The 20,348-nt window shown below is 48.1% G+C and overlaps 1 protein-coding gene across 5 annotated transcripts in view; it reads left to right on the forward strand.

Moving 5' to 3' along the window:
- The window catches only part of PACS2 (phosphofurin acidic cluster sorting protein 2), a 77,808-nt gene that overhangs the window by 968 nt on the left and 56,492 nt on the right, over nucleotides 1-20,348 (forward strand). The gene's annotated exons all lie outside the window — the stretch shown is intronic.

Below are 20,348 nucleotides of genomic sequence, written 5' to 3' on the forward strand. Positions count from 1 at the left end.
CCCCTAAATCCCTCTGTCTTCTGCGCCATCCAGATAGCACGTTGGACTCGGTGGCCGTGCCCCTGTATTGCAGGGACGAGTAACTATCCCGACATAAACCCTGCCCACAGTCGTAGTGATCTGACATCGTGGGCAGGAGGCTAGAGGGGTAGAAGCGAACCTGAGTCCTGCAATTGCAGTAATCTTGGTTTATAGCAGCTCATCTGTGCTAGCAGCGCCTCGGGCAGCAACTTTTTCAGCTTGTGTCTCGTTCAGCCTTTCTTTTCTGCAACGATAGGTCTTGGAAAGGGTCTGGCACCCGGGGGAATGTGCCCTTCTTCAAGGAGTGGAGTCCCTTTGCTGTGGAAGTTGTCGCCTGGATGGGAATAGCTGGAGGAGCAGCTGGTGCTTTTTCATTTTTGCACTAGGCAAGAAAGTGTCCCCTGCTCCTGGCAGGGGGTTGGACTTAAATGGTCTTTAAGGTCCCTTCCAACCCAAAACGTTCTGTGGTTCCAGTGCGACTGGCGTTGTTCCTGCTGTGCAGAGGACACGGGGGCATCTCATAGCACTGCTCTGAAAACAATTCTCTTCACTGCGCCCTTTATTACAGGAAGGCAGTCGGGTTTCCATCCCATCCAGCCTTGTAAGAGTGGCTGTTAAACAAATAAAAGCCCAAATGTCCGACACTGTCAAGGACTTTTCGTTCTGCATTATCATTTATGCTGATACTTGCAGATCTGCAAACGAGCTCACAACATAGCCTGCTTGTTTGCAAATCTGTAGATGACCAGAAAATGCAGTGTAAGGACACTGACCCTGCCTTGATGAGGCAGGGGGTGGGGAGCACAAGGGTGGGTCGTGGGTGCTGGAATTGTAGTGGGCAGCAGATTGGAGGCAGCTGCTTGAGGTGCCCGGAGGAATGTGGGAAATGTAAAGCACATGTGGGTGTCTGGGCAGGTGGGGCAGAACTGGGGTTTGAGGAGGAAAGTCTGGAATTGCTGAAGCAAGCTGTGAAGCAGGGGATGATGAAAGTGCTCAGATTGCCTGCCCTGAGGCATTGATAGATGAACTAGAGCATTTGGGACCTTGTAGGAACAAAGCTTTTGGTTGAGGGAGTTTGCTTAGCGGTGTGTCCCTCTGCTCTCAGCCCTGCTCTTGCCATTACCTCTACTTGCTCTTCCTGGGTGCCCTTTTTCCCTCCAGCCAGGGGCATCTGCTGCTGCCAACCCTATGAGCCTGTCTTCCCACAAATGTGGAGTTTTCTGCTGGACATGGAGAGCCCCCATGAGCTGGGCACAGCGTGTGGCAGGGATGCAGTTGTAGCTGTGGGTTCCCAGGTGAGTTTTGTTAACCCAAAGTGAGGTCAGGAGCAGCTGAGGTTGCAGGTTCTGCAGGGATCTGGGTCCTGTGGCATGGTGAGGTGTGTGCTGGGCAAACACCAAGTTCTGCAGCAGACAGTGCTGCTCTTTCTAATCATTGATCATGATTTGCATTTCATTACAGGCTTTGCAACAGACCTTTCTGTCAAAGTTACACCACTGCCTCTGCCTTTTCGGTTCATATTGTAATGACTGACTATGGCACAATGACATTTAAGATTCTTTTATCTTAAAGCAAGAGGTATTAGAATGAAATCTTCTGCTTGGGAAACCGTTTCCCAAGTGAGCTTGTTGTCCCAGCAAATGCCTGTTGGGACGTGAGAGGCGGATGTGGAGGAGAATGGCCCTTAATGTGTGCTCAGACACCGTGGAACTGCCTTGGTCTCTTTTGAGATTTTCACCAGTTCCCCTCTGGGTTTCTGCTGGCAGGACAGGCTTTCCAAGCAGAGGAGAGATTTGAAGTTGGCACAAAGTCAGAACATTCATGAAGAGGAGTGCGTGTTTGGGGAGGGAATGTTGCTTCCTTTTCTTTTTGGTTCGATGAATCTTAGCCCATTTCTAAGGTGTTTCTCCTACCACGACCTGGAGCAGGAGGGGCTGGGTGGAAGCAGTGCCTGGAGTGATCTGTGCCTGCACTGCTGAGTTGTGTGGGTGGGTGTTGAGGTGGAGGGCCTTGTGTGGATGTGCCTGTGGGAGAGGGATCTCGAGAGCACTGCTCTTCAACACTCTGAAGGGGAATTTACTGAAAGTCCATTCAGCTTGGGTGGGGTGTCAGCAAAATCTGGAAGACTGCCTTGGTGCATCCATGGAGTTTTCTTGTGTGAAAAGGCTGTGTCTGAACTTAAGGAAGAATAGTAGTGAAGAGTCATAGTGTTGTTCTGCAGTTGTGTGCTTAGTGTGAAACGTGAGGTGAGGTGGTATTTTTGCATTTGTTCTGGCTTCTCTTACTCCTCTGCCATCTGCAGAAATGATTTTATGATTTGTTCTTCAGCACACGTAGCTCCTGGGAGGTTTGACCATAATGCTTCTGAAATGCAGCTACTTTCTTTTAGTCATCCCAGAAATGTGACTAAATGTGTCACTATCTGGGTGTATCCACTGCATACCAGAAAGGAGAGATGCCTACCTTCTCCTGCTGTTTCTTCTGTGCACCGAAGGACTTTCCTTTGAGGAAGGTTACATTACATAAAGTTCTCTCTACCACCTGTAAACACTGAGAGTAATCTTCTTGCTACATGGCAGTGAGAGAAGCAACACCTTTTCCTCTCATTTTCCTCACACTGAGAGAGTGGAAGTAAGAATTGTTCCGTGGGTTTTGGTGTTGGTTTTTTAGCTCCCAATCTTTTGATGGATCTGTGGGTGTGAATGGCAGGATGCAGTACTGTCCCACGTTGAAGTAGCCTCATGAGGAGAAGGCACCATGTGGAGGTTGTCCAGAGGAGGAGTGGTCTTGAGGGGAACGTTCTGTAGAAGGGTCTGCTGCAGCAAGAGAAGGCAGTAATAGCCACTGTTCCCATTCGGGGTAGGTTTTGTTCCAGGCTGCTGTCAGAACTGTCACAAACTTGTACAAGTTGCTGCTAAGCTTTGAACTGTGAAGTGGACTGAGACCAAGCTGGATGTAGAGCAGGTGTGACACTGTCCCTGCGGGATACAAAGGAAGGACTCTGTGCACCAGACCAGTGAAAAGGCGGTGCTGGAGATCTGGGGTTGTTGGCTGGGCACTGCCTGGGCATTTCACGTGTTGGCTTACCTCTGTAGCGTGCCTGCTGGGTGAGGAAATGTGAAGGGGTTCCACACACATCCACTGGACTGCCAGGAGGCTGGGGGTGCAGGGATGTGGCTGCTCAGAGCCGTGCAGCACTTGGACATTGGCACCAGCCTGGTATGGACATCCCCAGGGGCAATGGAAAGTGACTGGGAGGGGGAGGGGGGTGAGATTTTGGATTCACGGCAGCTGAGTGGATCCTAACAGTGTCCTGGTGCCCCAGGCTGTGTGCTGCTCTGTCTCTGCCAGCTCCCATCTTCTTCCACTGACCTATCTGGCTGTCTGCGTCCTGTGGGCTCATGAGTTGCAGCAGGCTCTGTGAGCATGTGAGGGTGACAGCATCACAGATGTGTGACAGGAGGGACACAGCAGAGCCACTGCAGCAATCTGCAGGTTTGCACCTATATGTGGTAATTCCCTCTGCTGGCAGAGTGTTGAGGGGGCTTGTGACCTGTGTGAACTCCACAGCTGACTCTTCCCTGTGAGGATTTGCCACAAATTCATGTGGAAGTGGAACACTTTGCCCTTTGGTGTGAAGGATGTGTGCCTGCACTGGGAATGGGAACTTGGCCAGTGAGAGCATGTTCTGACCTGGCTTGAGCAATGCCAGCTGTGCATCATATCATCAGAGAAAGATGAACGACTTGCTGGAGTAATAGTTATGATCAGGTGATGCTACGTAATTAAAATCACTGATTAATTCAGGTAGGGAGAGATATTAATTTAAATGTATCTTAACCTTCTATTCTGTCACTATGCTAACATTTAGGAGGGAACTCTTCCTGGTTAGGGTAACTGCTGGCGCATTCATTGGGAGCTGACAATAGATTTTCAGTACATTTAGAACTAGGAAAATGTCTAATTAGTCAGATGATTAGGTACGTTTCAGAAGTGCTTATTTGGAGGCTTTGTTTTGACTTTGTTTGAATAGCGTGAAATGCCTAACATTTTACCTCGGAAGGAAATTGAATACAAATGAGGGCACAGGACAGGCTTTAAAAATATCACTGAGGTAATGCTGAATGTGTGAGACGTGTGAGGAAAAACATCCACAACTGAGCAACAGAGATAAACTGCTTGGAGTAAAGTGCAGTGGCCAGAACCAACCCTTCTTGGAGGCAGAACATCCTATTTCTCCTCCTTAGTCTTTGGGGAAGAGATCAAACCCCAGTGATCCCTAAGTGTTCCCCATGTAAATCCTATCACTTTGTATGATCCTGCTGAATGTAATTTGGATGCTTGCATTATTCAGTGGAAGTGTTCTGTCTAGAGGCTGAGTGGTTTGTTGGGGTCAGAGTTGCAATGGGACCTATTTTGAGTCATTTTTTAAGGTGAAGCTTGTGCATGTCAAGAACAGCTCCAAAAAAGATCTTAAAATCTCAAAGCTCCTAGCCAAAGTCTCTGGATGGGATTTTACATGGTTTTCACATGGATGGTGGGAGTGGGAGGAACGGGCTACTCTGTTGAAAGGCCTCTTTCCTTGCCTTCTGCCAAGTGAGGGTGCCCAAAGGATCTTCCCCTGGTGTCCCCTGGCAGGTCTGGCCTGTGCTTCTGCAGCCCTGCTTGGCAGGGGGTGACCCTGCAGCTGCTTGTCCAGGAAATAAAAGCTCTTGTCGAATGGAGCGGTTGATGCTGCACCTTTCATCAGCTCTGAGCAGGCGGACAGTTTCTGTGGCAAGCTTGTGGCTGTATCAAATTAGCTATGAAATGATTTGCATAACAGATTAATCAACCAGCAACAAAACATCCCTCTTTTCTGCCAAGAAAAGAAAAGCAACAACTCAGCTGTTACAAGAGGCCATTATGTTCCTTGCAACCCTTAATCTTTCTTTTTTCCAAGAGCGCTCCATGTTTTGGCCTCACGCAGGAAGCTGGCCTGCTCACTGGCTTCATTTGCGTCACGTCTTGGCAGCTTTCTCCAATTCTTTTGGGCCAAATTTTGCCACCGTTATGGTGACCTTCTAGGGAGGGTATTTCCTTTGGAATTGGTGGCTAGCTGCCAGACGACTCTGTGTTGCCAGGTCCTCCATTAGCCTTTGCCTTTCCATTGAAATTCGTCTGGGCCCCTTGAGCTCCTTCAGAATTGACCCATTTCCTTGGGAAGTTGGGGAGCAGAAGAGTAAAGGGGAGCAAGTCACCTCAGCACATAGCTGTGAGTGGGCAGGAACTGGTCACTGTCTTTTATTTTTCCTGTGTTTCTACCTCCATGTAAGCCAGCAGTATGGATTTCCTAGGCTGTAAGGTCCTCCTGCTGCTCCAGATGTGACATCTGTGTGTCCTTGCCTGGCTGAAGGGTGCCCAATCAGTGCTGGGAGAGTTTTCAGTCCAAATGGATCCTAATGTGCAGATGATAAGAGGCTTAACTGGCTAATTGAATGTGATAGCATGAAGCTTCCCTCATGGTGAGGTTTAATTGGATTATGATACTGTACAGTGATGTGGAGCCTTGCAGGGCATGCAGCCAGCTTCATGAGGAGAGAGTGGATCCTTGCTAATCACTCATTTGTTTAAACTAATGAATTGCCTAGAGAGCTCTGATGGGCGAGCTCTGCTTGCTGCAGCCAGTATCCATGGAGAAAGGATCCTAAAAACCAGGGGCTACCACACATGCAGACCCTGTCCTTGGGTGGGTGCAGCTGTAGTGGAGGGTCGCTGGTGAGGAGGAGATGAGCTCCTTTTGTTTGGAAGAAGAGATGCGTGGGCTCTGTTGTTGTGTGTGTTTCCTCTAGACCCATTTCAGCCTTTCCCGCAGAGTTTTCCGTGGCCGTGTCGCCTGTCACAAGCTGTGCCTTTCTTTTGAGGTGGCCTGCTTGTTCCTTCTTGTCTAGCAGCTGCCCGTCTGCAGGCCAGGCTGCCTTCCAGCACACTCATTTGCCGGGCAATTACTATTTTTGATCAGGAGCTCAAATGCTTCCCTGCTCCAATGGGAAAGCCATGCAATTTTTAAAGTACGCAGCAAAAGTAAAACTGAGAGCAGCTTTTGTAGCTTGCTGTGAAGTTTGCTTGGTGGAGGCTCTCATGTGTATAAGCCAAAGCTGGGTCTGCAGGCCAGGCAGTGTTGAGGTGCTCACCTGGCTCGGGGTATGTGTGGCAGCATCTGTTTGGGGTGCCTGGGGGTTGTGTGCTTTATGGAAGTCACTGACTGAACTGCTGTTCCTGGGAGATTTTGCACTGAAAGTAGCAAGGTTTGGTTTACTGCTGTTTCTAAAGGCTTTGAAACGTGCTTGGTTGCTCAGATCTGATTTCAGAAGAGTTGTCAAGGAAAATAGTTTTTATTCTCCTGTAAGCAGATGGATTAGCATAAAATGTCAGCTTTGATGTCATGTGAAGTGTGCTCCTCATCCATAGCCCGTGTACTGGTTTGGAGAGTTAACAGTTTGTCTCAGCAGTGTTTGAATGGGCTGGGAAATACCCCAAGGATGCTCTGTGTCATTTTGGCAGGGAGCAGCACCTGGGCACTGCAAGCCTTTGTTTAACTTGTCCTGTTTCTTGCTGTGGCTCATCCAAACAATCAAATAAAGCTGATCACTTTGGTGTTGCTGGGAAATGGCAGTTTAGCTGCTTTTCCCCCCAGAGCTCTATCATGTGGGACCTCCCTCCTCAAGTTCTACTTTGGTCTAATGATAAACCCACTCCCCTCTCCTGCTTGTTTGCTTTTTTGGCAGTCAAGTGCTCTGGAGCCTGTAGGATGAAAATGAAAGGGAATAGCCAAGGGGGAATGCTGGTGTTTAATCAAAACCTACAGAGTTTGCAGGTCCTTCTGGACCTCAGGGAGGTCGTTGGTTTTGTTCTAAAAAGGAAAAAAAAGTAATAAACCTGGTAATCGAGGATGACCTTTTTTTAGTATGTGTTGCTGGGGAGAAGTGGAAGTTTGAAGGTGGAAGGCTGTGAAGGAGCAGGGCATGAAGGGTATTGCCTGTGTGTGCAGGGTGAAGTGAAACACATTCACTGCTCAACAAAGCACTTTATTTTGCTGTTTAAAATCTTCTGAAAAAGACACTGGCTGCTTTCATCACATCCCTTTGCTCTATTGAGCTCAATTGTTCAAAATCTTTTCCTGCTCTTTTTATTTTTCTACAAAGCCATTGCTGTACAAGGGCTTAGAGGTGGTCCTCACTGCTGGTAAGTAAATATCATGTGCAGGAAAGAGATTTCCGAAGGAATCTTTACCTCTGCAGAGAAACACTTGGAAGGCTGTAAATAGAGACATGGGAAAACCATGGAGCTCGGAACGTGGTTCTGGCCTGTGTTTCAGGGGTTCCTAGTGCAGGGCTCTCGTTTATGGCTGAAACAAGCTGCAGCTTGCCCATGCACTTGTCTGGTACGTGTTTCCCAACAGGCACCAGGCCAAAGCTAGATATGGAGCAGAGAATAACCCCCATCGGGAGATTCTTAGGAAGCCTTATCTATATATAGTCCATATAGGTCTGTATCCCCTTTCTGCTGAGAGGACAGTCTGCCCAGGGAGCGTGGCTCATGTGGATACGCCCCAGCTTCCCAGAAGCAGGCGGAGATCCCCGCGTCTGCCGCGTCCCGGGAGCGCTGCCGTGCGTGTCCTGGCTCCCGCCGCACTGGGTGGCACCGGGGAGCGCTCTGCTGAGAGCCCAGCTGTGCTGTCCTGTGCCAGGACCGTGCTGCTGTGGCGGGCGGGTGGCACGCTCCTGTGGCCAGCGAGGCTTGTCCTCTGTGGGAGCGCGCAGCAGCCGTCGGGCAGAGGGGACAGCTGCAGCGCTGGTGCCCGCGCCCTCGGAGCACGCTGCTCTGCTCATTAAAGTGATGAGATCGTAGCTTGGCAGTGACTTGTCATGAAAGAGCTTATGCGGGGTTTTCATGCCAGTGCAGTTCCCTTTCTTGCAGCTGCTTAGCAGGGTGTTCTGTCAGAGGGACCTGCACGGACATTCTGCTGCTGTGGAAATGAGAAGCAATTTGCAGTGCTCAGCCCACCTGCAAAAAAGCTCCAAACAAACAAACTGTGAGCAGGTGTCTTGGATCAGAAGTGGGAACACACAGTGAGGTGGGCAGGGTGCCCTTTCACACAGCAGTGTGGTCTCCTATTAATTTATGTGTGGGTGCAGTTTCACTATTAGGATGTCTGAGGCCATTCCGCAGCCTTCCCTTCCATTTAGTATATGACTTTGTCCAGCTGGTGCACCACCATATTCCGTAGCTGTCCTGGCAGCTGCTGAGTGCCAGCCATGGAGGAGCAGAGCCTTCTTTCTACTGCAGAGAGTTTGCTGCCTGCTTAGCAGTTCTGCAGTACATCCTGAAATGACAGAAGTGAGAGTCTGGGGAGCTTTGTAGCAGCTTGAAATGTCGGTGAACAGCTTGGAAGGTTCTGTTGGACCAGCTGGAGGCATGGCTTTCTCTTTGGATGCATTTGGCTTTGGGATTGTGGGCCTAGGTCTTCAGAAAGCAACCCCATTTTCTACGCTGGAGACATAGATTCCTTTCTCTTTTAGGGAGCTGGTCTGGTGATGAAGCTTCTATGAAAGTCATAGGGTTGTTGGAGGACATCTCACACGGTTTTACAAATATAGCAGGATCATTTGAGGTCACTCAGTCTTGAGTTTCTTGAGTTTCAGGGGTTGCACACTTCAGCTGGAGGCTGTGCTGGAGCTCAATTTCATTGCCTCTGGAGGAGCTGTGCTGAAAATGGGTGTCTGTATTATGGGGTCTAATCTCAGAACAGTCCTGTGAACTTCCCAGATCTTATGTGTGCAGCCTTCACTTCAGTTTGCCGTGTGTGTCCTGATTTCTGTGCTGCCTCAGCCGTGTGATCGTGGTGGGGTGTAACAGAGACAGGACCTTGCTGTTCTCAGCAGAGCAATTGTCGTGCCTGTCTCCCAGCTGTGGGCAGCCAGCAGAGCTGTCTTCCTACGGTTCCATCTGTGCAGTGCATGTTTGGGGGTGTAAGACACGAGCATTTACCTCTTCTGCCAGTTACAGCAAGGCTCCAGCAGCTCACTGAGGAGCCCTCTCTCTCTCTCTCAGGTATGTACTGTCCTGACACCATTCAGGTTAAGGTTTGAGGTGGCTTTTACCTGCTCCTCTGAAGCTGGTGTGTTTGGTGGTTTTTTGTGAACCACCCACTTTGGCTGCTGCTTGCCAGCACCTTGCGCCAGTGCAAGCATTTGAGAGTTCATGTGGTAAGATGGATCATGAGGGTGGAGGTTTACTGGGGGGCAGAGGTGAGGAGGTGGGTTGTGTTCAGCTGCAGCAGTTCTCTGCTGTGCTGGGCATGATGCTCCAATGGTTGTGCAGGTGAGCATGGAGCAGGTATCTCACGTAACCTAACGCTGCACCACGTTTCTAATTCAGTGAGGTTTCTCTTCGGGCCAAGGAAATGACTTTGAATGACTGTGGGAGGAGAAGTCCAGCCCCTTGTTTAGAAGCTGGTGTTTTAGCTCTGTGCTATAAACCCTGGGTGGTCCAAAGGCGTGTGTGTGTTCTCCAGCTCCGGGCTGCTGTTGTCAGAGCTGCAGAGCGGGTCAGGGTGAGGAGATGGTTGGAGTGGAGGTGGTCTTTCCTTTTTTTTGGCTCTGGTGAGAAGAAGGCTTTGGGAGCTGGGCTCTTTGCGGTGAGATTGTCAAATAGACACTTTCCAGCTTGAGTATTTGACAGTGTAACCAAAGCTACTGGAGATTGCTGGGGCTGTAACTGTATCTTTCACACCGATTCTTATGCAAATTTAAACATGTGCTCCTGGCTTCTAATGGGACACCTACAAATACAACCGGCTCCATTCAGAAATCAGCATCCGTGCTCTGGATCTTTAATTGCTTGTGGCTTTATAAGGCGCAGAACTGCGTCTCAGGGCTGTTTCTCAGTAGCTGTTTCTCAGGGCTGTCCTTACCTGTACACATGAAGCTCCCCCGTAGATTTAGCCCAAGTCACCTGTGGAGGTTCTGGTGGTTTGGTGTGTTTGTTGTGGGCACTGCCCATTGCCACACTGCTCCGGCTCAGGAACAAATGAGCCTGAACGTTTCAGTGCTCTTTTCCTCGCTGATGTGTTTGGGCTCATTTGAGGTAAATTAAATGACCTTGAGGTCTGCAGAAAGTAATTTGGTGTATTTAACACTGAGTGCAAATCATTTTAAGTTTCTATCCAGTAAATCCATAACTGTGAGTTGATGAGCCCGTTAAAAAAAATATTACTTTTGGGCTCTTGGGGAAGATGAGTGTCTGTAACCTCCTGGTGCAGTTTCAAATTCAGACTTGTTTTTTTCATGTATGTGCCACGTGGTAGTGGAGCAGTTGGTCAAAACCATGTGGACTTCATTTCTTTAAAGTACAAACAGCCTAGAAATGTTTGTTTATGTACAAAATAATCTGCCAGTGACTGTAAGCATTTCCATGTTTCTGCAAGAAATTAAGGTAATTATATAATCAGCAAAGATTCATATGGCTTAACTTGTCTTCCATCTGGCATTAGTTAAATTGATGTTTTCATCTGTATGACCTTTCAGGGTGGGGAGAAATTATGAAAATGGAAAGCATGGCTGAAAAAGACCTTCCTGGGACATCTAGCCCATGTAAAGGCTGGAACGGGTCCCTATCTTGGTTTAGAAAGACAGGTATGTGTCAGGGAAAACTGGAGTTTCCCTTGGAACAGAGAATGTAAAAACCCCCTCCCTCTTTCAGGCAAAAATATGGGAATAGGAACAACAGTTCTTTACTAGGAATATTAAAAATGCAAATGCAGTAGTACAAAAAAACAACCAAGCAAACAAACAAAAGTCCTAGAGTCAGGAATATGACCTGACACCCTGTTGGCCAGGGTGTTGGAAGCAGCCCAAATAAGTCCTCCTGGAGTAACAGATGTGGTTCTGTTGGAGTAGAGATAATCCTGTAGACAGTTTCAGTGGCAGTGAGATGAGTCGGGTGTTCCTCTGAGAATCCAGTGGAAAAGAGGATGCTCTGCTGTTCTGAATCTCGGGTTTTACCCAGGTAGGAATGCTTGGCTTCTCCTGCTGGGTGGAGCATCTCACAATGGAATGATTTAGTCAGTCATGTGGTGAGCCTTAATGGCTCATTAACAGCAGGTATCCCCCTGGAGGGAGGATAGGTCCTGGAAGAGATAAGAAACATTACTCCCCTGAATTTAACAGGTGGCCCATTAACAGAAGGCATCCACTCCCCTCCCCCCTGGAGTTACAAGAGATAAAGGAAAAAAAAAATCACCCCAACTGATTTCAACAGAAGAAATAGAATACACATTTTTTGGTTACATAATCCAAGACAGTCCCTTGAACAGCCCTGACAGCTGCTGAGGGGAGCAACTCACTCTCTCCCCTCTGCCATGGTCCATGCTACCATGCAGGTATTTTATGAGCTTTAAAGTGGGTGGTTTTACTTGACTGAGGATTTGCCTGTCCTGTATGCAGTCCTTCCCAGTGCATAAATGTACGGGCAGGCTAACTAGATTAACTACAGCAGGAAGAGCTTCCTTCTTAAAAGAAAGCTATTGTTAGAGTATCACTTATCATAAATCTATAGCACTTCTAATCCTGCCCTCCTCCCATTTCCGCTCTTCCATCCGCCTGCTGGTTTACAGTTTGCAGGGTCTACTCTGAGTTTCTGGGGCTTTCCTGCAGCCTTTCCTCTGCGTTCTCTTCCTCTCAGATGGGCAGTTTTCAGCATCAAAAGATCCTTCCAAAACCACCACTTTAGTGAAAATATATCTGCGTGCTTTCTAGGTGGTAGAAAGATGATATGCCGCTTTCCCGATCAAGTTGCACCCACTGCCTCAAAATGAAGGATTTGCAAGGAAAGCTGAGAACTGCAAGAACTGGATCATATATATTTCATGTTGCTAATGGCATGTTAGGGGCTGAACTCCCTTTTATTTGCTCTTCTACCTCTTCCCTATGCTATGCCTGAGAGTGTGCCGGAATTTAAGGTGCTCCGATTTCTTTCAGGCTGGAGGGATTGGTATCTTCTTTCTGCCACGATTCTGCTTTATTTTGCTTAATAGAGCTGAAGACCATTAGACCAAGGCTTTATCCTTGCTTCACAAATAGACTTTGAGTGTCTCCAGGTACTTAGATAAGTTTTGCCTGTTCGTGTTCTGTCCCAGTGAGGATCTGAGACAGCCACTGGCAGATATCAAGGCAGATCAGAGGATTTTTTTCCTCCCAACATGTAGCATTCAGCAGCTCAAGTGTTAAGCTGCTCACTAAGACAAAACTTTGGTGGCTCCTCACCCTTGGCTGAGGGGGATGTGCATGAGGATCAGAAGCCTGGATAGTGCTTAGTTCAAGCAAACAGATGGAGCTTTTTCCAGGGAGAAGGGATTTCAGAGATGGATTTTCTCAGTTCAGCCTTCAGTCAGCACACTCCTGTTTTTCTGACACCTAAATGGCAGGTCCTGCTGGGTGTCCTTAAAAAAACATTTGTAATAAGCTTTTATTGTTCATTCCATTGTTTCCTAGTTCCAGGATCATAACCTGAATGTCCGAGTGGCTGTTTGTGTTCCTGCTGCACCTGCACTCAAGGCCAGCTCTCTGCTGCTGGCCCCTTGCTGTGCATGTGTAGAGTGCAAAGTGCCCAGCTCTCCTCACACAAATGCTGATGCATTTGGACCACGCTTCTGCCTTGTCTGGGTTTGCATGCTTAGGTTTGCTTGGCACCATTGCTCCCCTGAAGGTTCCAGTAGCCTCATTACTGGTGTTCCCGCCTTTGCACAGCGCTTGGCATCCAGATGATCTCTGGATTAAAAAAACAGTTGCACCCAGGTGCTGGAGTGCAGGATCAGGTCTGGAGCTGCGTTGTGGGTAGGTTTAACCCAACCCCACCAATGTCCCAGCCACATGCTGCCTCCAGTGTTCTGTGGTATTTCTTTCTGCCCTGGCCTCTCCCAGCATTGCCACTGGCCCCTGCTGTGGCTTTCAGCCCCAAAGGCAATGCAGAATGGACAGTAAAACTGCCTGGTGAACATTCATCACTAATGTACTGTTCTTCACAAGCCTTCTGGGGAGGCCTGGAAAGGCGCTTGGTATCTTGTGTACTTTTATCTTACGTAAACAACTCTTTTCAGGAGGGCAAACAGGACTCTTGCTTTGCCAAGCAGCGTGCTGGGCACGGGGCAGGTGCTTGTGTGGGGCTGCCACCACGGTGAGCTCTCAAAGGTGGCTCTTGGGTTTACACAACCCTACGATTATTTCACTGTGCTTTGCTTTGCATCCACTAGGTTGTCGTATTTCTCTCTGGTGGTGGCCAGATTTGCTGATGGTTTGTATTTTAGCTGGGAAAAATGCCCCTTGTTGGGATTCTGGTATGTCTGTATACAGAAAAAAATGTTGAGTGGGCTGGGAATAGCTTCCAGCAAAGTTGTATCAGTTTCTTGGAGCGCTTTTGTTTGGTAGAAATTCCTTTCTTTTCTCTCCCCCTTCACATCCCCTTGACAGCCCACCTCTTTTCTTCAAGGGCTTGCTGAGGTATAATTCACAATTGAGTGATTGAAGTGAAATATGCACAGCTCCAAATGTGTTTTTAAAATGGTGCTTCATGGTTAAAGCATCTCTCTGAACAGGTTGGCATCTTCAGTAGCCATCAGAGTGCAGTAGCAAAAAGGGTTTTGTTGGAAACACTTGACTTTGATTTTTATCAAGCTCTGAGAATGTGTTGACCACTTGCTACTTTTGAGTGCAGATAAGATGTATCTTGAGCAGGGGAGAGATATTAGACGTGTCCCTGAGAAAAAGGGACGTAGTGGAGTTTTCCTTTCCTCTCTCCACATTGTATTGTGGAAATCTTATGACAGCTGGGGTACAATAAAAGGCAAAAGTTAGAACAAAGTCTTCTTCACATTTGAAGCATCATGTCCAGTCTTGCATGCTGCAGCTGTCCTCTGCCTTCCCACTGAATGAAGATTTTTTGCAGCTCTCTTTCCCTCTTTGGATCCACTGGATGCTTTTGTGAGTCCTTGCTTTTCCTGGTGTGTGACAAAGGCCAGGGAGTGGAAGCTGCAGGCATGCAGTATTCTGTCAGTCACAATGGCCCAGTGCTGCCAGGATTTGAGATGGGGCTACCTGAATCTCAAACATACCAAGATCCAATGTCTGTTAATCAATAAGGTGAAATAATTTATCAATATCTAGGACAGCTCAGAGGGCTTGAATCAGTTTAGTGACAGAATTTGGTGTAGTTTAGTGTAAACAATACTCTGATCTCTGGAAATTCAATGTTTCGTCTTGTCTCCCACAGTTTCTGACTCTTGAACAGTGAATTGAGGCTCCTCTAGCTTTTATTTCTCTGTCCTCTGCCAGCAGACTGCTGCTGCTAAGTCTCCTGGGCCTATCTTGGTTCCAAAATTATCACCACATTTTCCAAGCTATTGCGTGAGTAACCTTGGATTTTTCTCCTGTGAGTGAATTCACTCTCCATCAGGTCTCCAAGAGGACCTGTTCTGAGTGGAAGCCAATCTGTATTTGAGGTGGTACATCTGCAAACAGAGCACCCCACTGAGGACCAGTCACGGGAGTCACCTGTGTCTGCAGTGTTCTTGCTGATTCAGGTGGCAAAACAGAGAATGGCTTGGTAATTTGTAATTAGATGAACATTTATGTGTGATTACTTAACAAATGATATGCATAACACACAATGGCTTAGTGAAACAGTTGTACCACTACCACTGCTTCAGTTCCAGTGTTTCCCTTTAGCCAGTTTGAAGGTGCTTGCTGTGAGCAGACCTTTGCCTCAAGTGATGTAAATGAAGGCTCGAAATAAATATCCTGGCAGAAGATCTACACTGGTGCTCATGGAGGCTGGGTTCACCAGGATTGTGCTGGAAACATAAAACATGCATAAATACATTTTTTTGGATGAGTAGCTGTAGACCCTGATGCAAAGGTTGATGGGCTTGGTATTACCTGTAGTCATGTGGTGAAAATCAGAGGTTGAGTGTGGTCCTCTGAGTGAGGACAACATAAAATCAAGGATAAATCTCATCCTGATGTTGTGGTACTTGGCCTTGTGTCATCCCCACTGATGATCCTCAGCTGTTTCTGTGATGGAAATGCTCTGTGACAGCCTGAGTAAGTGTACCTAGTTCCAGACATGCCATGCCTCATCCACGAGCAGGAGCACTGAGCACAAAATGATGTTGATATCTATTCCTTGCTCTTAGCATCGCTGTCATGTTAACATTAGCTGATTGCATCAGCAAAGGCATTAGAGGAGAATGTTTGCAGGGGGCTGAGACTGGGCTGGCTGTGGAGTCTGGTCTCCATGAATGATCTGATGGTGTGATTGTGTTCACAAATGGAGTAGCTATCTTTTTCCTGGATAGGCTTCTTGGTAATCCCTCCCTGCAGTGAACCTTAATATCCTGCTGAGAAGAGCAGCCTCTCATTCAAGCTCAGTTTGTTCATGCCTCATTTACCTCGGTCTGCTTATTTTGTAGAGCATCTACAGTTTATCTTGATAAATCCAGTTTCAGTGGGAACTCACAAGCCTGATGAAAGGTTCTGGGGACTGAGTGGATTATGACTGTTATAAATTGCTTTTTGTTTTATTGCTTGTATTCAACATTAAAATGTCTTACAGGAGTCTGGAGCATCTTGGAGCACCCTGTGTCTTTCAAAGCTCACTGTTTTGCTGGCTTACACAGGTCACACTGGTGTTTTAATAAATGTCCTTGGCAAATTGAACTAGCAAGTTCAGGCACTTTGTTTGCTTTGCTGCTCCCTTATTGCTTTTGGGAATGAAATATCACCAGCAATGATGCTGAAGAACTGTAATCTCTAAATAATATTGAGTCTCTGCTTGCCAGCTCAACTTCCCACGGCTGCTGAAGAGGTTTAGAGTATTAAGGAAATGCAAATGTTTTTCTGGAGCAAACCACTGTATTTGGCCTGCCACTGCAAGTGTTTGGCATTGAGATTCTTTGGTACTTCTTTAGTAAAAATCATGGTTGCTTTTTTCCCTGATAAACTGAAAAATGATTTAGATTTCAGAAAAGAGTATAAACAAAGTCTGAGTTGCCAGGTTTTCTCCCATTTTCATGAGAAACTCAGAGAAATCCCAGTTATAAGTTTTACAGAGGAGAAAAACAGAAAACCATGCGCTGAGTTATTTCCAAACAAGTGCTTTCTTTTTCAGCAGAGGTTCTTTAAACTAGAGCACACAGAGTATATTTAGATGTAAAGAGATGTACTGTGGGGGAAGGCATTTTTCAGGTTTTGTTGAGAGACATTTTGAGATCACCTGGAGACTGGGATTTTCCCTAAATGAAGCTGCTCTTACTGAGAGGTTCAGAAGTGCTCTGAAAATCCGAGCTATTTGCAAACCAGCTGGAAGTGCTTGTCCTGGCTGGACCCCAGGCCACAAGGTTGGTGATGCAGGAGCCTCCTCACTCAGGTATCTCCCCAGGCCATGGGAAGGGTGTTCCTTGCAGTCTTTGCCAGTGCAAAATCTGCTGTTCCTTCAGTGTAAGGTCACCCCCACGGGTCAGCTTTAAAACCTACAGGAGATCCCAGTTTCTGCTCATTCGTGCACTTCTGGTGGGTTCTGCAGTTTCCAGGGCTGTAGCTGGAGAGCTCGTGTTGTGCTTGGCAGCAGGCTGGGCACTGCACTCTCTGTGAGCCTTCTCAGTCCAGTTCAGCTGGTTTTGGAAGTTAAAATACTGCTTCTGGTTACTGCGGAAGTTCCATCCCTGGCAGTAGCCCTGGTAGTTTCACTTCAGCCATCTCATTCTTGCATCAGCTGGGGTGATGCGTTCAGCTGTTGGGCTTGTAGAATCTCGCTGGATCCCTTATTTCTGTTCTCTGGTGATTTCCTTCCCAGCTTGTCTGTGCTCTTTTGAGCAGACAGTGTGCAAATGAGCAAGTGCTGCCCAGAATATTTGATGGAAAAAATGCAAGAGATATGTGCTGGAGCACAATGTAGCTTCCATCAGAGGCATTTCCTTGCAAGGAGTGCTGAATGCTTTGAGATTTTCAGACCTTTTTTGACCACTGTCAATATGGGAAAGCTCCTCTCAGTTTGCCCCTTCCTTTCTGGGGAGACAAATCTGCAAGGGACAGTACCTTTCAGCTGCTTTGCCCTCAGTGTTTTGTTCCAGTTTGAGGGCTGTTCATCAATGTTTCCAGCAAGTTTAATGCTGAATGCCCCAGCTTTAGTGGCAGGATTTAGAGTTCTTTGTGAATTATATTTAGTGCTGATGGAGGCTGCTTTGTTGGCTGTGTGTCGTTGCCTTGTAAAAACCAGCACTGTTCAAATAAATGCTTCTGGGAAAGAACCACCTTTCTTTTATAACTGTTTTAATGTGTTTGATTTGGGAACATCCTTCGAGCTGTGGCCAGGGAACAAATGGGTTGCCAGTGTTGCAGTCCCACGGTGAACACACCTGTGCACAGGTGAGGCAGAGCTGTGGGGCTCAGGGGTCAGAGTGCACAGCTGAGGTGCTGTGAGCTTTGCACAGGGTGTTTGGTACAGCTGTAGAAATTGCTCTTGTGGAGCTGGTGTTTTTCCTAACCTTCCCTCTTGACCTGCTGTTGAATACATTGGGGTTTAGAGTTTCAGTTTTCTTGCCTCCTTCCCTGTAGTTCAAGTTGTTAGTTCTGTATTTTTGCACGCCAGAGAGAAATCAGATTTTGGGGTGTTAAATAGTTCTCCTGTATTTTAGGCACAGTGGGAATTGTGCAAAACAGTTATGTTTTGAACTTCGGTAACCAATTTTGACACTTCTTTGATTGTCAGACCATTCATCTCTGGAGTCAGGGGAGAAGGGAGCCAGCATTAAACATGGGGCAATTGAAGGAATAGTGCAGAGCACTGGTTCTGAGGGGTGTTGGGGTGGCTGGTTGCACATGCCTGTCTGGAAGAAGGCCAGAATGGCAGGCTTGGACAGACTTGCTGCAATGGGAATGGTATTGGGATCTGTGAACTGTTCTCCTAGCCTGAAAGCAAGCCTGCCATCAACATGCTTTGCGTATTTGATTGCTGTGCTGGCTAATACCAAACGTACCAACAAAGTTCACAATGTTTTTCACTGCTGCTAGCTGCTCTGCCTTTACTCTTACATGACACTGAGTTCTCAGTGAAGAAGCAAACAGCATTTTGGGATCTAAATTATGCCTGTGTGGTTCTCCCAGCTTGTGTATGTTGGGCCACATGGCAAACTTCACAAACAAAAGCCTCTTCACTGGTACTTGATGCAGGTGGTTTAAATCAAGGTTACAGAAAGTGGTTAGGAATGGTCCACCTGCCCTGGCTTTGCTGCCTTGGGTCCAGAGGGGTCAGCAAGGGAAAAAGCTGGTTCAAAACCAACCATAAAACCCACTCCCAAAATTAATTAAAAAAAAAACTCCTACAAGAGTTTTCAGACAGTCTGTTTATTTGAAACAGTGTAATGTGGTTGTCTTCCAAAGAAGCACCAAGTCTTAAGAATTACATGGCATCAGGATCTTGGCTTTGAGTGGAGGGCCATGTGCCTGATTTGCTAGTGAGCTAGGAATTGTTCTTGGATGGCTGAGTGAGAAGTAATTTGATGTGACCCATGGTGTGAGCCAGTCTGGTCTCAGGGGTGACAGGCTGTTCAGCTTGCCTCTGTGTCAGGTGATGTTGTGGGAGCTGTTCAAAGTAGAGAGAAGTCAGGCAGAGAGATGGCACACTGTTCATGCCCTGAGAGCAAGTTCAGCTCTGGGTACACCAAGAAGCCATCTGTTTTTCCTTGACTGCTTTCCTAGCTGGAGGCTTCCTAGCCCTACTTTCTCCTGCTGAAGAGATCACAGTGACGGATAACCCGAGCAGAACTGAGCCTTCTCTACAAGCTCTTCTGACATGAGCCTGAAGTCCAGGCTCCTCTTGGCTTCGTTTTTTCCTCTTGATGGCTGATTTACAGACCAAGGGGAAGATCAGAATATTTGAGGCAGAGTCCTTTTTCTCTAAAGATTTTTAGCCTTGGGGACAGTGTGCTGTGACTGGGACTGTGCTGTCTCCTCAGGATGCTAGGTGGGGAACGGGAGTGTGCAGAGCACAGTGGGCTCTTGCTGTGGGCTGTTCAGCAATGGGGACAAAAAGCAGAATGACACCAGGCATTTTGAAAGTAGTTGAGTGCAAGAGTACTCAGAGACCTGTGCTTCCTTGCTGAAAGGAAAATACAAAATCCTAAAGCAGACTGGCTGGAGCAGGGGCTCCCTCTGAGTCTGCCTGTGCTGCAGCCCCTGGCTGGCCTGGGGCGGGGAGCTCCGGGGCCGTGGTTCTTTGGGGAGCAGCAGTGAAGGAGGGTTTGCCATCAGGCTGCTCCGGAGGGAGCGAGCAGCAGCACGCAGCCTGTGCGAGCAGCCGGTCTCGTTTGTGCCGTGCGGGCCCTGGCAGCCCTGGTTGCTGTGGAGATGTTCCAGCTCCCAGCCCGCTGCTGCTGCCGTGTTTGGGGATGCTGTGCTCAGGGCTGGGACATGGATGCGATGGGGGAGGGAGGGTTATCCCTGCAAGGCAGGTGCTGGAGAAAACCTGTGCCCTGAGGATTTTCTTTAACCCTTTCATCTGCTGACGGTGCCTGTGACAGAGCTGGCTGCCGCAGGGAGGATCCCCTTGGGTGTGTGCTGGAGGGCTGGGTGCTGCCTTTGTTCCTGCAGCCAGCTGCAGCACTGGCAGCTCGGGAGGAGGATGCTGCTGCAAAGCACGGCAGATGTGCTGCTCCACGCCTGGAGGCCAATCGGACACAGCAGGAGGCCTTTAGCTCTGATGCTCCTTCTCAGCTGCTGGCGACTTCATGCAGCTTCTGACAGTCCTGGAGGTCTCAGGGGCAGCTGGGCAGGGCTGTGGGCAGGCAGGGAGTGTTCTGTAGTACGCCTGGGATTGCCAGTCCCGGTGTGTCAGTGCTGTGTGACAGGCACTGCTGGCCGGGACAGGGGCCAGCCAGAAGGCAGCTTGCATTAGGAAGGCACGCAAGGGTGAGCCAGGGAGTGGAGGGCTGCGGGGTTTGTTCCAGCTACGAAGGTCTCTTCATCCCCCACCCCCTGATTTGTTTTCTTGCATTCCTCCTCCCAGAGTCTCCTTTCGGTCTAGGGTGTGATTCATTTGCTCATTTGTGTATCTGTTTCTTTGCCAATGTGTGAGGCGTGTGGTGGGAGCTGCCCTCCACCCTGGCTGGCTCATGTAAACTTTGTGGGTTGTGCCTTTGCTTTGTTGCCGACCAGCTGAGAAATGAAGCCCTCGCTACAGAAGTGGCTTGTCCAGTCCACATCCTAAAGGCTGCCCCTGCCTGACAGTGGTGTTTT

This window comes from Prinia subflava, chromosome 10 (assembly GCF_021018805.1).
Source record: "Prinia subflava isolate CZ2003 ecotype Zambia chromosome 10, Cam_Psub_1.2, whole genome shotgun sequence".
In the NCBI taxonomy this organism is placed as follows: domain Eukaryota; kingdom Metazoa; phylum Chordata; class Aves; order Passeriformes; family Cisticolidae; genus Prinia; species Prinia subflava.